Below are 13,176 nucleotides of genomic sequence, written 5' to 3'. Positions count from 1 at the left end.
CCACAGCAGACAGGCGGATGTGGAAAAGCTGATCCATTGCGTCAGCAGTGAGTGGAGATGGTTCATGACACATTAAAGGTCTGAAACTGTCTGGCTGAATCCTCATTGCATCTAGAACACCAAGGGTCTTCAGGCCCTCCCTAAATCTATAAAAATGACAGACAAAGGCAGTTTCAAATTTAATTAATATTTGTTATTACACTAGCAAGATGAAAGAGATGACTTGCTTTACTAATGCAGAATAAAAGCCACACAATCCATGATGCCATCAGAATAATATGGCAAACAGTGAAATACACCTCTGGAAAAAATTAAGACATCACTGCAATTTTTTCAGAAATAACCATTTTTCATTTTCTGCAAATAAAATCTCTAAATGACAATATTTCTATGTGGACTTTTGGAGTTATGTTGTCAGCAGTTTGTAGAATTAAACAAAAATGTTCATGTTACTTAAACATATACCTATAAATACCAAAATCAGAAGAACTGATAATTTTGCAGTGGTCTCCTAATTTTTTCCAGAGCTGTATGTTTAATGTCTGTAAATTCAAAATAAGTCTGTTCAGATTTTGCCAACACAATTTCAAATCCAGTTCAGTCCTAAATGCACAAGTTAGCATTTCATTTCACAGAACTCGAAAAAAATACATTAAATGTGTTGTTTAAATATGTGTAATTTGAAAAAATTGTGAAAATATAGTTGAAATGTGTGCAAATCTATTTTATCACACAGTATTGAGTTGTTCACTATATACACACGTGGACAAAATTGTTGGTACCCCTCAGTTAAAGAAGGAAAAACCCACAATTCTCACTGAAATCACTTGAAACTCACAAAAGTAACAATAAATAAAAATTTATTGAAAATTAAATAATCAAAATCAGCCATCACTTTTGAATTGCTGATTAACATAATTATTTAAAAAAACAAACTAATGAAATAGGGCTGGACAAAAATGATGGTACCCATAACTTAATATTTCGTTGCACAACCTTTTGAGGCAATCACTGCAATTAAACGATTTCTGTATTTGTCAATGAGCGTTCTGCAGCTGTCAACAGGTATTTTGGCCCACTCCTCATGAGCAAACAGCTCCAGTTGTCTCAGGTTTGATGGGTGTCTTCTCCAAATGGCATGTTTCAGCTCCTTCCACATATGTTCAATGGGATTCAGATCTGGGCTCATAGAAGGCCACTTTAGAATAGTCCAACGCTTTTCTCTCAGCCATTCTTGGGTGTTTTTGGCTGTGTGTTTTGGATCGTTGTCCTGTTGGAAGACCCATGACCTGCGACTGAGACCAAGCTTTCTGACACTAGGCAGCACATTTCTCTCCAGAATGCCTTGATAGTCTTCAGATTTCATCGTACCTTGCACACTTTCAAGACACCCTGTGCCAGATGCAGCAAAGCAGCCCCAAAACATTACTGAGCCTCCTCCATGTTTCACCGTAGGGACAGTGTTCTTTTCTTCGTATGCTTGCTTTTTGAGTCTATGAACATAGAGTTGATGTGCCTTACCAAAAAGCTCCAGTTTGGTCTCATCTGTCCAAAGGACATTCTCCCAGAAGCTTTGTGGCTTGTCAACATGCATTTTTGCAAATTCCAGTCTCGCTTTTTTATGAGTTTTTTTCAGCAGTGGTGTCCTCCTTGGTCGTCTCCCATGAAGTCCACTTTGGCTCAAACGACGACGAATGGTGCGATCTGACACTGATGTACCTTGGCCTTGGAGTTCACCTTTAATTTCTTTGGAGGTTGCTCTGGGCTCTTTGGATACAATTCGAACCATCCGTCTCTTCAATTTGTCATCAATTTTCCTCTTGCGGCCACGTCCAGGGAGGTTGGCTACTGTCCCGTGGGTCTTGAACTTCTGAATAATACGAGCCACTGTTGTCACAGGAACTTCAAGCTGTTTAGAGATGGTCTTATAGCCTTTACCTTTAAGATGTTTGTCTATAATTTTTTTTCGGATGTCCTGGGACAATTCTCTCCTTCGCTTTCTGTTGTCCATGTTCAGTGTGGTACACACCTTTTCACCAAACAGCAGGGTGACTACTTGTCTCCCTTTAAATAGGCAGACTGACTGATTATGAGTTTGGAAACACCTGTGATGTCAATTAAATGACACACCTGAGTTAATCATGTCACTCTGGTCAAATAGTTTTCAATCTTTTATAGAGGTACCATCATTTTTGTCCAGGCCTGTTTCATTAGTTTGTTTTTTTTTAATAATTATGTTAATCAACAATTCAAAAGTAATGGCTGTTTTTGATTATTTAATTTTCAATAAATTTTTATTTATTGTTACTTTTGTGAGTTTCAAGTGATTTCAGTGAGAATTGTGGGTTTTTCCTTCTTTACCTGAGGGGTACCAACAATTTTGTCCACGTGTGTATGCTGCTTGAAACCTGCTTTTTTGAGGCACTGTTACATGAATTTTGTTAGCTGATCATCAAGCTTATGGAGCGATAGGAGTGCCAAATCAAAATATAAATAAATAAATAAATAAATAAATGTGGAAATATAAAGAGAAATAAATAATTAAATAAATAAATGTGGAAATATAAAGAGAAATAAATAAATAAATAAATGTGGAAATATAAAGAGAAATAAATAAATAAATAAATAAATGTGGAAATATAAAGAGAAATAAATAAATAAATAAAAAGGAAAATTTTGTCTTTGCTTTTACCTTTTCTGTTTTTTCCTTTTATTTATTTATTTATTTATTTATTTCTAATAGAATAGAATAGAATAGAATGCCATTTATTGTCACTATACACAAGTACAATGAGATTTAGAGCATCTCCATCAGTGCAAGATACATGTAATAAAAATCACAAAAAAGGATAAGTTAAAACAGTTAAAAAGAATAAAAGTGCATGGTCAGTGTGATATTGCACATTAGAATAGTCCGTATTGCACAGTAGACGGTTTTGAGGTAGTCTGGGGGGGGGGTTTGGAATGTCAGTGCATGTTTGAATTCAGAGTGGTGATGGCTTTTGGAAAGAAACTGTTTTTGAGTCTGTTTGTTTTGGTTCTGATGCACCTGTAGCGCCTTCCTGAGGGCAACAGGACAAACAGGTCGGAACCAGGGTGGAAGTTGTCCTTGATGATGTTTCCTGCCCTTTTAAGGCAGCGGGAGGTGTAAATGTCCATCAGGGAGGGGAGGGGGCAGCCGATGATTTTCTGTGCTGTCTTAACAACCCTCTGAAGCCCCTTCCTGTCTGCCATGGTGCAGCTGCCGTACCACACTGTGATGCAATAAGTCAGCAGGCTCTCAATGGACGAGCGATAGAAGGTCGTCAGCAGGGTGGGGTCCAAGTTGTGTTTCTTGAGAACCCTCAGGAGGTGTAGCCGCTGCTGTGCCTTCTTAATGATCGCCGTAGTGTTGTCCGTCCAGGAGATGTCAGAGGAGATGAGGACGCCCAGGAACCGGAAGCTGTGGACCCTCTCCACACACTCACCGTTGATGTAGAGGGGGGCTAGGTCGGTGCTGAGCTTCCTAAAGTTGACAATGATCTCCTTTGTTTTCTTGGTGTTCAGAGCCAGGTTGTTTTCTGAACACCAAGCTGCCAACTTCAGGACCTCCCCTCTGTAGGCTGCCTCATCTTCTCCTGTGATGAGTCCGACAACTGTTGTGTCGTCAGCAAACTTCACGATGAGGTTGCTGTTGTGGGCCGGACGACAGTCATGGGTGTAGAGGCAGTACAGGAGGGGGCTCAGCACACAGCCTTGTGGGGAGCCGGTGCTCAGTGTCCGTGTGGAGGACAGGTGGGGGCCGAGTCTCACAGCCTGGGGCCGGTTGGTGAGGAAGTCCTTTATCCAGGCACATGTGAAGAGGGGGGAGGCCGAGAGTGTCCAGTTTGGTGATGAGAATGTCCGGAATGATTGTATTGAAGGCAGAGCTGAAATCCACGAAGAGCATTCGGACATAGCTCTGCTGCTGCTCCAGATGTGACAGCGCAGAGTGTAGAGCTACAGCGATGGCGTCCTCAGTGGATCTGTTTGCACGATATGCAAACTGGTAGGTGTCGAAGTCTGGGGGGAGATGGTCCTTGATGTGCTGGAGGACCAGTCTCTCGAAGCACTTCATGATTATCGGAGTGAGGGCCACAGGACGATAATCGTTTGGGCTCATGGTGTGAGACTTCTTAGGTACTGGGATGATTGTGGCGGTTTTCAAACAGGGCGGAATGATTGCCTGTGACAGGGAGAGGTTGAAGATTCTGGTGAAGATGTGGGTGAGCTGGAGGGCACACGCCTTTAGCACTTTACCAGGAACACCATCAGGGCCAGCAGCCTTCTTGGGGTTCACTGCCAGGAGCACCCGTCTGACTTCATGCTCGCTGACAGTGAGAATAGTGGTGCAGGAACTGGGTGGGGGTGGGGGTAGTACAGGGGCTGCTGAGTGTTGCTGTTGTGATGGTTCAAAGCGAGCAAAAAAGCTGTTTAGCTCCTCAGCCAGTGATGCACTCAGGTCTTCTGTTGTTGTAGTGCCGCCCCTGGAGCTTATGATGTCGTAAATGCCCTGCCACACCGCACGTGTGTTGTTGCTGGACAGGTGAGACTCTATGCACTTCTTATGGTCCGCCTTTGCTTTTTTAATTCCTTTTTTCAGATCCGCTCGAGCAGTCCTATAAAGGGCTCTGTCACCTGATCTGAAGGCAGCGTCACGGGCTCTGAGGAGTGTATGGACCTGGCTGGTTAACCAGGGTTTCCGATTTGGGAAGACCCGGATGGTTTTTTCCACAGTCACATTCCCAATACAGAACTTGATGTAGTCTAGTACTGTTTCTGTGAAAGTTCCAAGCTCCTGCTGTTCAAATAGGTCCCAGTCTGTCTCAGTGAAGCAGTCCTGCAGTTGGGAAAGCGCGTCATCCGGCCAGGTTGTGACAGTTTTTATGGTGGGCCTGGCACTATGTCTAAGGGAGGTGTAGGCTGGGGAGAGCAAAAGGGAAAGATGGTCTGACTGGCCGAGGTGGGGGAGGGGTATGGCTCTGTATGCGTGCCTAATGTTGGAATAGACGTGATCCAAGGTGTTTTCCCCTCTAGTGGAACATTTGACATGTTGGTAAAACGTCGGGAGTACAGTCTTCAGGTTGGCCTTATTAAAGTCTCCTGCAATTATGTGGACGCCATTTGGATGGTCCCGCTGGTGTACGTTGATGGTGTTCAGCAGAATGGAGAGCGCCGTGTTTACGTTGGCGTGTGGTGGGATATACACAGCTGTGACGATCACTACTGTTAGCTCTCTCGGTAGAAAAAAGGGCCGGCATCTTACAGACATGTACTCGAGGTCGGGGGAACAGTGCTTGTCTATCACAGTCCCGTTGTTGCACCAGTTATTATGCACATACATACAGAGCCCCCCTCCTCTGCTCTTACCAGAGTCCTTAGTCCTGTCCCCGCGTAGCAGAGTGCGGCCCGCTAGCTGCATGCTAGCATCGGGTATGTCCGGGTGGAGCCAGGTTTCGGTTATAATCAGAATACAGCAATCCCGAACATAGCGATTCCCGGCAAGCTGTAGTTCCAAGTCGTCCGTTTTATGCACCAGGGATCTAGCATTGGCGAGATACAGGCTCGGCAGAGGTGGCTTGTGTGGTCGTTTTCTTAGCCTTAGCATAACACTGGACCTACGGCCCCGCTTCTGCTTCCTCTCCCTTCTCCATCTGCGCCGTCTTCGAGACCCAACGACAATCCACGGAGAGCCCGATGGTCTTGCTAGGTCGTCTGGTATGTTGTGTCTGTGGTGAAAGGCACTCGTGATGGGTGTCTGATGCTGGTTTCCAATGTCAATGTCTCTTTATATTTCCACATTTATTTATTTAATTATTTATTTCTCTTTATATTTCCACATTTATTTATTTATTTATTTATTTCCCTTTGTATTTCCTCAGGTCCACCAAGAAAAGGAAAAATGCAAATCAGTTTGCTCTGGGCGGGGATTCTGAACACAGGAGTCCTGCCTGACCCCAGCTCCCAGCACGGCTGAAGTGAAGCCATGTCACCATTGAGCTTCGGCTGATTCTGCCACTGATAAGAAAATAAACATTAATTTACCGAATTAGCAGCGTCCTTTCAGTGTCTGATGGCAGAATCAGCCGAAGCTCCACGGTGACACGGCTTCACTTCAGCCGTGGTCGGAGCTGGCGTCAGGACAGAAGCCTGTGTGCGGGTACGACTCCCCCCCTGAAAAGGAAGCCCCGCCCAGACGAAACTGATTTGCATTTTTCTATTTCATGGTGTCAGGCCATTATGAAATAACCACCAAGAAATAAAATGCAAATCAGTTTGCTTTCACTTGGTGGACTGAGCTGTCAATCAAATGGCTCTAGGCGGGGCTTCCTCGTCGTTCCTGATCACAGGCATATGAAGAGTAGACACGACACGCCCCTCCGAGCGGCCTGTGATCAGGAACGACGAGGAAGCCCCGCCTAGAGCCATTTGATTGACAGCTCAGTCCACCAAGTGAAAGCAAACTGATTTGCATTTTATTTCTTGGTGGTTATTTCATAATGGCCTGACACCATGAAATAGAAAAATGCAAATCAGTTTGCTCTGGGCGGGGCTTCCTTTTCAGGGGGGGAGTCGTACCCGCACACAGGTTTCTGTCCTGACGCCAGCTCCGATCACGGCTGAAGTGAAGCCGTGTCACCGTGGAACTTCGGCTGATTCTGCCATCAGACACTGAAAGGACGCTGCTAATTCGGTAAATTAATGTTTATTTTCTTATCAGTGGCAGAATAAGCCGAAGCTCAACGGTGACATGGCTTCACTTCAGCCGTGCTGGGAGCTGGTGTCAGGCAGGACTCCTGTGTTCAGAATCCCGCCCAGAGCAAACTGATTTGCATTTTTCCTTTTCTTGGTGGACTGAGGAAATATAAAGGGAAATAAATAAAAAATAATTAAATAAATAAATGTGGAAATATAAAGAGAAATAAATAATTAAATAAAAAATGTGGAAATATAAAGAGAAATAAATAAATAAATAAATAAAAGGAAAAAACAGAAAGGTAAAAGCAAAGACAAAATTTTCCTTTTTATTTATTTATTTATTTCTCTTTATATTTCCACATTTATTTATTTATTTATTTCTCTTTATATTTCCACATTTATTTATTTATTTAATTATTTATTTCTCTTTATATTTCCACATTTATTTATTTAATTATTTATTTCTCTTTATATTTCCACATTTATTTATTTATTTATATTTTGATTTGGCACTCCTATTGCTCCATACAAGCTCAGCAGAAGCCTGATAACGAGCCTGATCATTTGAATCAGCTGTGTTGGAAGAGGGAAACATCTAAAACATGCAGGATAGTCGCCCTCCAGGAACGGATCTTGACACCCCTGGTCTAATGGTTGCTCTCTCCAAAACATATCAGCATCATATCATTGTATTCATCTTCACATGCAGAACAGTCTGTTCAACTTTCAAAATTTATCATGAGCATAGTAGTTCTTATGTTAGTTGTAATTCACCAACTTTATTTGCAGTGCTGCAGGCTACATATAATTTTCCTTTGTTTTGTGTATGTGTTTATATTACAGTTTTATATTACAGTAAGCTGTACGCATTTTCTTTTTACTCTGATGTATGGTAGTAACTTTATGTATGTGAATATATTTTTTTTCAGTTGCTAAAACAATAAAATGACATGCATTGCACACACTTAAACTGAAATAGAGAGAGCAAAACCTTTTCTCAAGCCTGCAAAACTCTAAACACCTTTTCTGCTTCACACATTTTGTTGCTTTTAGCACTAATAACCTCCGCCAGGAGGTTATGTAATCACCGGAGTTTGTTTGTCTGTCCGTCTGTGTGTGTGTGTCTGTTAACAGCATAACTCAAAAAGTCATGGACGGATTTTCACCAAATATTTACAGGATGTCCGGAAGAGCAAGAGTACGAATCGATTAGATTTTGGAGGTGATCCGAGTCACCGTCTGGATCCAGGAATTTTTTGAAGATTGAAGGACAATTGTACAGAGGTCGCTGCAACGATCCCGGGCGACGGCCGAATCCCCCGCGACAGGTTCGGGCTGCCCGGGCGAGTCGGGACCGACGAAACGAAGCGGCGGCGACGCGTACGGTACCGTCACACACGCGCGCAACTGTACGTGCGTGCGGCGGCGCCACGTGCAAAACACTGTGCTGTTACACTGTACATGCATGTTATGCTTTCTGCCCAAACTGTTGAAACTCAATACAATCCGTCCATGACTTTTTGAGTTACCGTATTTTCACGACCATAAGGCGCACATAAAAGTCTTAGATTTTCTTCAAATTGTGCGGCGCGCCCTATGGTGCAGTGCGTCCTGTGTGTGTTGTTGTTGTTGTAAGACGGACATAAACCAGGTGGTTTTTTCCACGCATCACCATCGCTGTTGATCTGTGACTCTATGCGTGCCCATCTCACAGCCGATGTGAAAAAACAAGTGAAGCAAATGAACTCTGAGCTTGCTGTCATTCCGGGAGGCCTGACAAAGGAACTCCAACCGCTGGACATCGGTGTGAACCGGCCGTTCAAAGTAAGGCTGCGAGCGGCGTGGGAGCGATGGATGACCGATGGAGACCACAGTTTCACTAAGAGTGGAAGGCAGCGCCGGGCGAGTTACGCCACAGTTTGCCAATGGATTGTAAATGCTTGGGCTAACGTGTCTGCTGGCACTGTTGTTCGAGCTTTCGCAAAAGCCGGCATCATTTCCGAGGCGCCGCACGGCACGAAAAGTGACTCTGACAGTGAAGAAAGTGAACCTGGCATGTTTGATGGAGGTTTAGCGCAGCTGTTCAATTCAGAAACAGAGGATGAGGACTTCCATGGGTTTGATTGATGACGATTACCGGTAAAAAAAAATGTGAATACCAAACTCCGTTTTGCTCCCGCTCTATTTTTAAATACGCACACTTGTATGCTTGTGTGTGTGTTGTTGTTGTAAGGCCGACGTAGTAGAGGACACCATGAGAACGTTAAAGGGGGAAGTGTGGGATTGTATATAAAACCCTCGCCATATAATCAGGTGCGCCTTTTGTGTGTGTTAAATACAGTAATGGCACACATAACTGAGACTGCGCCTTTTGGTACAGTGCGCCTTTTGGTCGTGAAAATACGGTATGCTGTTAACAGACAGACAGACGGACGGACAGACAGACAGACAGACAGATGGCTTGGCGGAGGTCTGCGCTCTCCGAGTTTAATGTACGTTAGCGCCTCCATAAAAACGCAGTTAGCTGCTGGTCCCCCATAAAAAAATACCCGTGTGTGTGCCCTCACCAAATTCTTTGCTTGCCACCTGGCTTAAAAACTTTTTGGGGGGAAACCCTGTGCTAACTCACCTCTTTTTAGACTTCGATGCCCATCCTCCAAAATACTGCTGGGTCTGATATCGAGGTCGCATGACTTGATTCACGCTGACGCTAGCATTAGTTCCAACCGAAGTAGAGGCGCCTCGTTGGCTCTCGGTTCTGAAAAGCCGCCGCATTTCTTTCTCAACGGCCGCATTGGAAGCGACTGTGGATGGCTGTTGCCGTTGTTGTATTACATTAGACACTGCTGTGACAGTTGAAGAAATTAAAATGTTATTGAGAAGGCCGATGGCTTCATTGAGCTGTTCTCCGTCCACCATACTGTCATTTCTATCATTTTCGTGTACGTAAACTTGCGCCTCTGCTAGGTATCAAAGATGATAACCAATCAGAAACACAGAATTTAGCAGTACTTCCGTTTCAAGCAAACTCACTTCCTTTTCAAGTAAACTCTCTCACACATACTACTATTCTCATTCACATACTACTATTCTCATTGATTTACATACTACTACTCTCATTCATTCACACACCATTATTCTCATTCACATACTATTATTCTGTCTGATTAGTAAATATAAAAGAGTATACTGGTGTATGTGACAGAGTTTGATCGTAAATGTGAGAGAGTTTGATCGTAAATGTGAGAGTTTCATAGCAAATGTGAGTTTGATAGCAAATGTGAGAGAGTTTGATAGCAAATGTGAGAGAGTTTGATAGTAAATATCAGAGAGTATACTAATGTATGTGTGAGAGTACGAGAGTATGATAGTAAGTACAAGAGTTTGATAATAAATGTAAGAGGGTTAGATAGTGAATGTAAGAGACTATACAAAGGTATGTGTGAGAGCTTGATAGTGAATGTAAAAGCAAGTATGATTTATTTCTCAAGGGGCCTCCCATAGGGCTCTGTCTGACACGCTTGCTCGAAGAAAGAAAACATAAAACCATACTACAAAAATACTGTTTATTCTAGGCTTTCATAAAAACATACACTGCAAAAACTGTTGCTTAGATCATATTCAAAAAAAAATGAGGCAACATTTTCCAAGCACTTTTCAGTAGTTTAGTGAACTTCTCTCTTTTTTGATTTAGGAAAACTCAAAAATGGGAATTTCACCAGGTTAAAAGTTTTGAGTATAGCCTTGAAGAAAAAGCAAAAAAATTGAGTTTAATAACTTTAAAAAAACAGTCAGTTATTAATTACATCATACTTAATAAATTAAAGTAAGATGATGTAATACATTCAATCTTATTGATTTAAAAAATATATTTGCATGTTTTGAAAGTCTAAATTACTTTATTAAATTAGTATGAAAAAAATAATAAAATCTGGTAGATTGAAGAAAGAAACATTTGTGTCCAACATTTATTAATCAAAAGCATTTTCTTCAACTTCACAGTTCTTAACTGTTTAAATACAATTTCCATTTTAAAAACTAAAATAGATTAAAGTAAACTGTGACCTGATCTTCAAGTGCTGAACAGTGTTTTTAGCATATGCACATACGTCCAAGGGTATGATAATAATAAAACTGTTTTTGATTTTAAGATTCATATTAGAACACCTCAACAATTTACAGAATACAAATTCTGACCTTCAGCTGATAAAATCTTCACAGTGAAAAGATTTGTTATAAACTCCACCTGCACATGCCTACAGGGACAATTAACAAAAGAACAATTGACTTGTTGATGGGTGCTCTCCATTAAGCTCCACAGCTGTCTTTGAAACCCAGGTATGACGTTGTTGAACAGGAGCTAAAACTGTTCATGGTGGACCAGCTTAGGCAAGAAGCTTGCTGTTGGTTTTGGCCGCATCAAGTCGAGTAAAACAAAGTCTTTAGAAGACCTCAAATGTCTGAGAGTTTGGGTGTATATTCCAGATTTAGGGCATATGTTAATCCAAGGAGTAGGCATCTTGCTGGAGTTTCAAGACCAGGAAGCACTGGGACATCCTCGATGAGAATACCAGCAGCATCTTGCTCCTGGCAAGTGTAGATTCTCAACCTTTGAGTTTTCAGTTCCTCATGTATATTTGTCTCTGTTGTTCCCTGTGTGACATACAAAGAGAACACAGTTAGGATGAAATGTCTCATTTGTTGAAATAATAAATTCAATTCAATTTTAATTATATAGCACCAATTACCGTCAAATTGTCTCAAGACGCTTTACAGAACCCATATGCCTGAACCCCCAGAGCAGCCCTAAGGCGACAGTGGCAAGGAAAACACCCTTTAACAGGGAAAAAAAACCTCAAGTAGAACCCAGCTCTTTATGTGGGGGGACCCACCTGCCTGCTGGCCAGGCAGGTTGAGAGGGACAGAAGAGGTAGAGAGGTAGAAAGATAGAGATAGAGGGGTAGAGGGAGGGGAAGCAGGAGGAATGGGAGACAAGGAGGATGGGAAACAAGGAACATACAACATACAATAAATAAACAAAAATAAACCAACAAAACAGAAACTAAACTTACCGTCATGTGGAAAATAAACCCCATCATGTCTGAGTAGTTTTGAGATTTCAGTGTGGTTGTATGTTTTGGGGCTTAATAAACCCCTCTTGCCTTACCTGTATCAGTTCCATCAGCATGTTCTTGATGTTCTGACCCTCTGCTCCTCCCGTTGCATCAAACAGCTGCAGGAGCTTTGCAGTGTACCTGTCCAGCTGGGACATCAATGTTGACTGTAGTGGAACTGCAGTGCACCTACAAAACTCACTGATCTGAAAGACAGCAGGTGTTTGGGACTTTCAGGAGGTGTAAACACAGCCTTTGAATTTTATGCAATCATTATTACTGTTTAAAATAAGTGTAGGTTCAGGCACAGTAAAATGACAGACGATTTATCCGGAATGGTTCGAAAAGGGGAGGCCATCTTTCTTTAAATTCTGCCACTCCTGGGGACTGCACAACCACTTCCATTCTTCTGTAGCTGTATGTTTTGGCCATCATGTAACTAATACTATAATTTACAGGGCCATCCCATCTGTCACAGAACAAAATAAAGAGAGGTATTACTATGGGTATAGATTTTAACAAAAGTCCCACTTTGTACCAACAGTTCAGCAGAATGCTGAAAATTATTTAACCTATGTTTTCCTGTAAAGCTTTAAAATGTACTATTTAACTTCACCTGACTATCCATAAGGGGCAAGGAGATGAATGAACACCTTAAATCTGTGTGTAAATTACAGTATAACACAAAAACCATGTACTGCAATAGCCTCTAACCTAGTTGATTTACTTTAGGATATAAATTGCTGCACCTGATGTTGACACAGACCTTCTGGGTTGTATTTCTCTGATCCGAAGGTCTTCCGAAGAAGCAACAAGAACATCAAAAAACATTTCAATGCAAAGAAACAACTGATAAAAAATATTACTATATAACAAGTGGATTAAAAATCTACCAGTGAATCTCAAATAATAATGTGAAAAGTTCATTACTTTAACACCAGTCACCATGCACTGCTAGCATTGGCTTCACTATCGGGAGCTCCAAAAACGGTGTTTTAACAGAGCCCTAGAAATTGAATCTGTATAACCATCCGTACAGAATCGAACAGGAACTACAAACAGCGCTGCTAATGATTAGCTGGCATGTTAGCATTAGCCCCACACACAGCTAGCTGCTAGCTGGAATTTCTACAGTAGCAGTAAAAATTAAATAACAGTAGCAGTAACAGAATGAAAATAATTATAATCCTACTAGAAAATGATCATGAAGACAACACTTGAGGATAATATACAGTAGAAACCTCATTTGTCTACGAAATATAGCCGTTTTTCACTACATCACATTAAGCAACATTACTGACCTTGTGGCCTACAATACTGGCTAACATAGTGGGAAAACAAGACA

General features: G+C 41.9%; 1 protein-coding gene and 1 long non-coding RNA gene across 22 annotated transcripts in view; both read right to left on the bottom strand.

Annotated features, from left to right (window-relative positions):
- The window catches only part of LOC110972485 (zinc finger protein OZF-like), a 657,596-nt gene that overhangs the window by 233,100 nt on the left and 411,320 nt on the right, over positions 1 to 13,176 (bottom strand). The gene's annotated exons all lie outside the window — the stretch shown is intronic.
- Positions 10,270 to 11,878, bottom strand: LOC127532090 (uncharacterized). The gene is made up of 2 exons (XR_007939344.1): positions 11,466 to 11,878; positions 10,270 to 11,370 (listed from the first exon to the last, which is right to left on the bottom strand). It is a non-coding gene; the product is annotated as an uncharacterized LOC127532090 (long non-coding RNA).

The sequence above is a fragment of the Acanthochromis polyacanthus genome, chromosome 22, assembly GCF_021347895.1.
Source record: "Acanthochromis polyacanthus isolate Apoly-LR-REF ecotype Palm Island chromosome 22, KAUST_Apoly_ChrSc, whole genome shotgun sequence".
Taxonomy (NCBI): Eukaryota; Metazoa; Chordata; class Actinopteri; family Pomacentridae; genus Acanthochromis; species Acanthochromis polyacanthus.
Note: the sequence above shows the minus strand (reverse complement) of the source record. Positions and strands in the feature narration are given on the sequence as shown.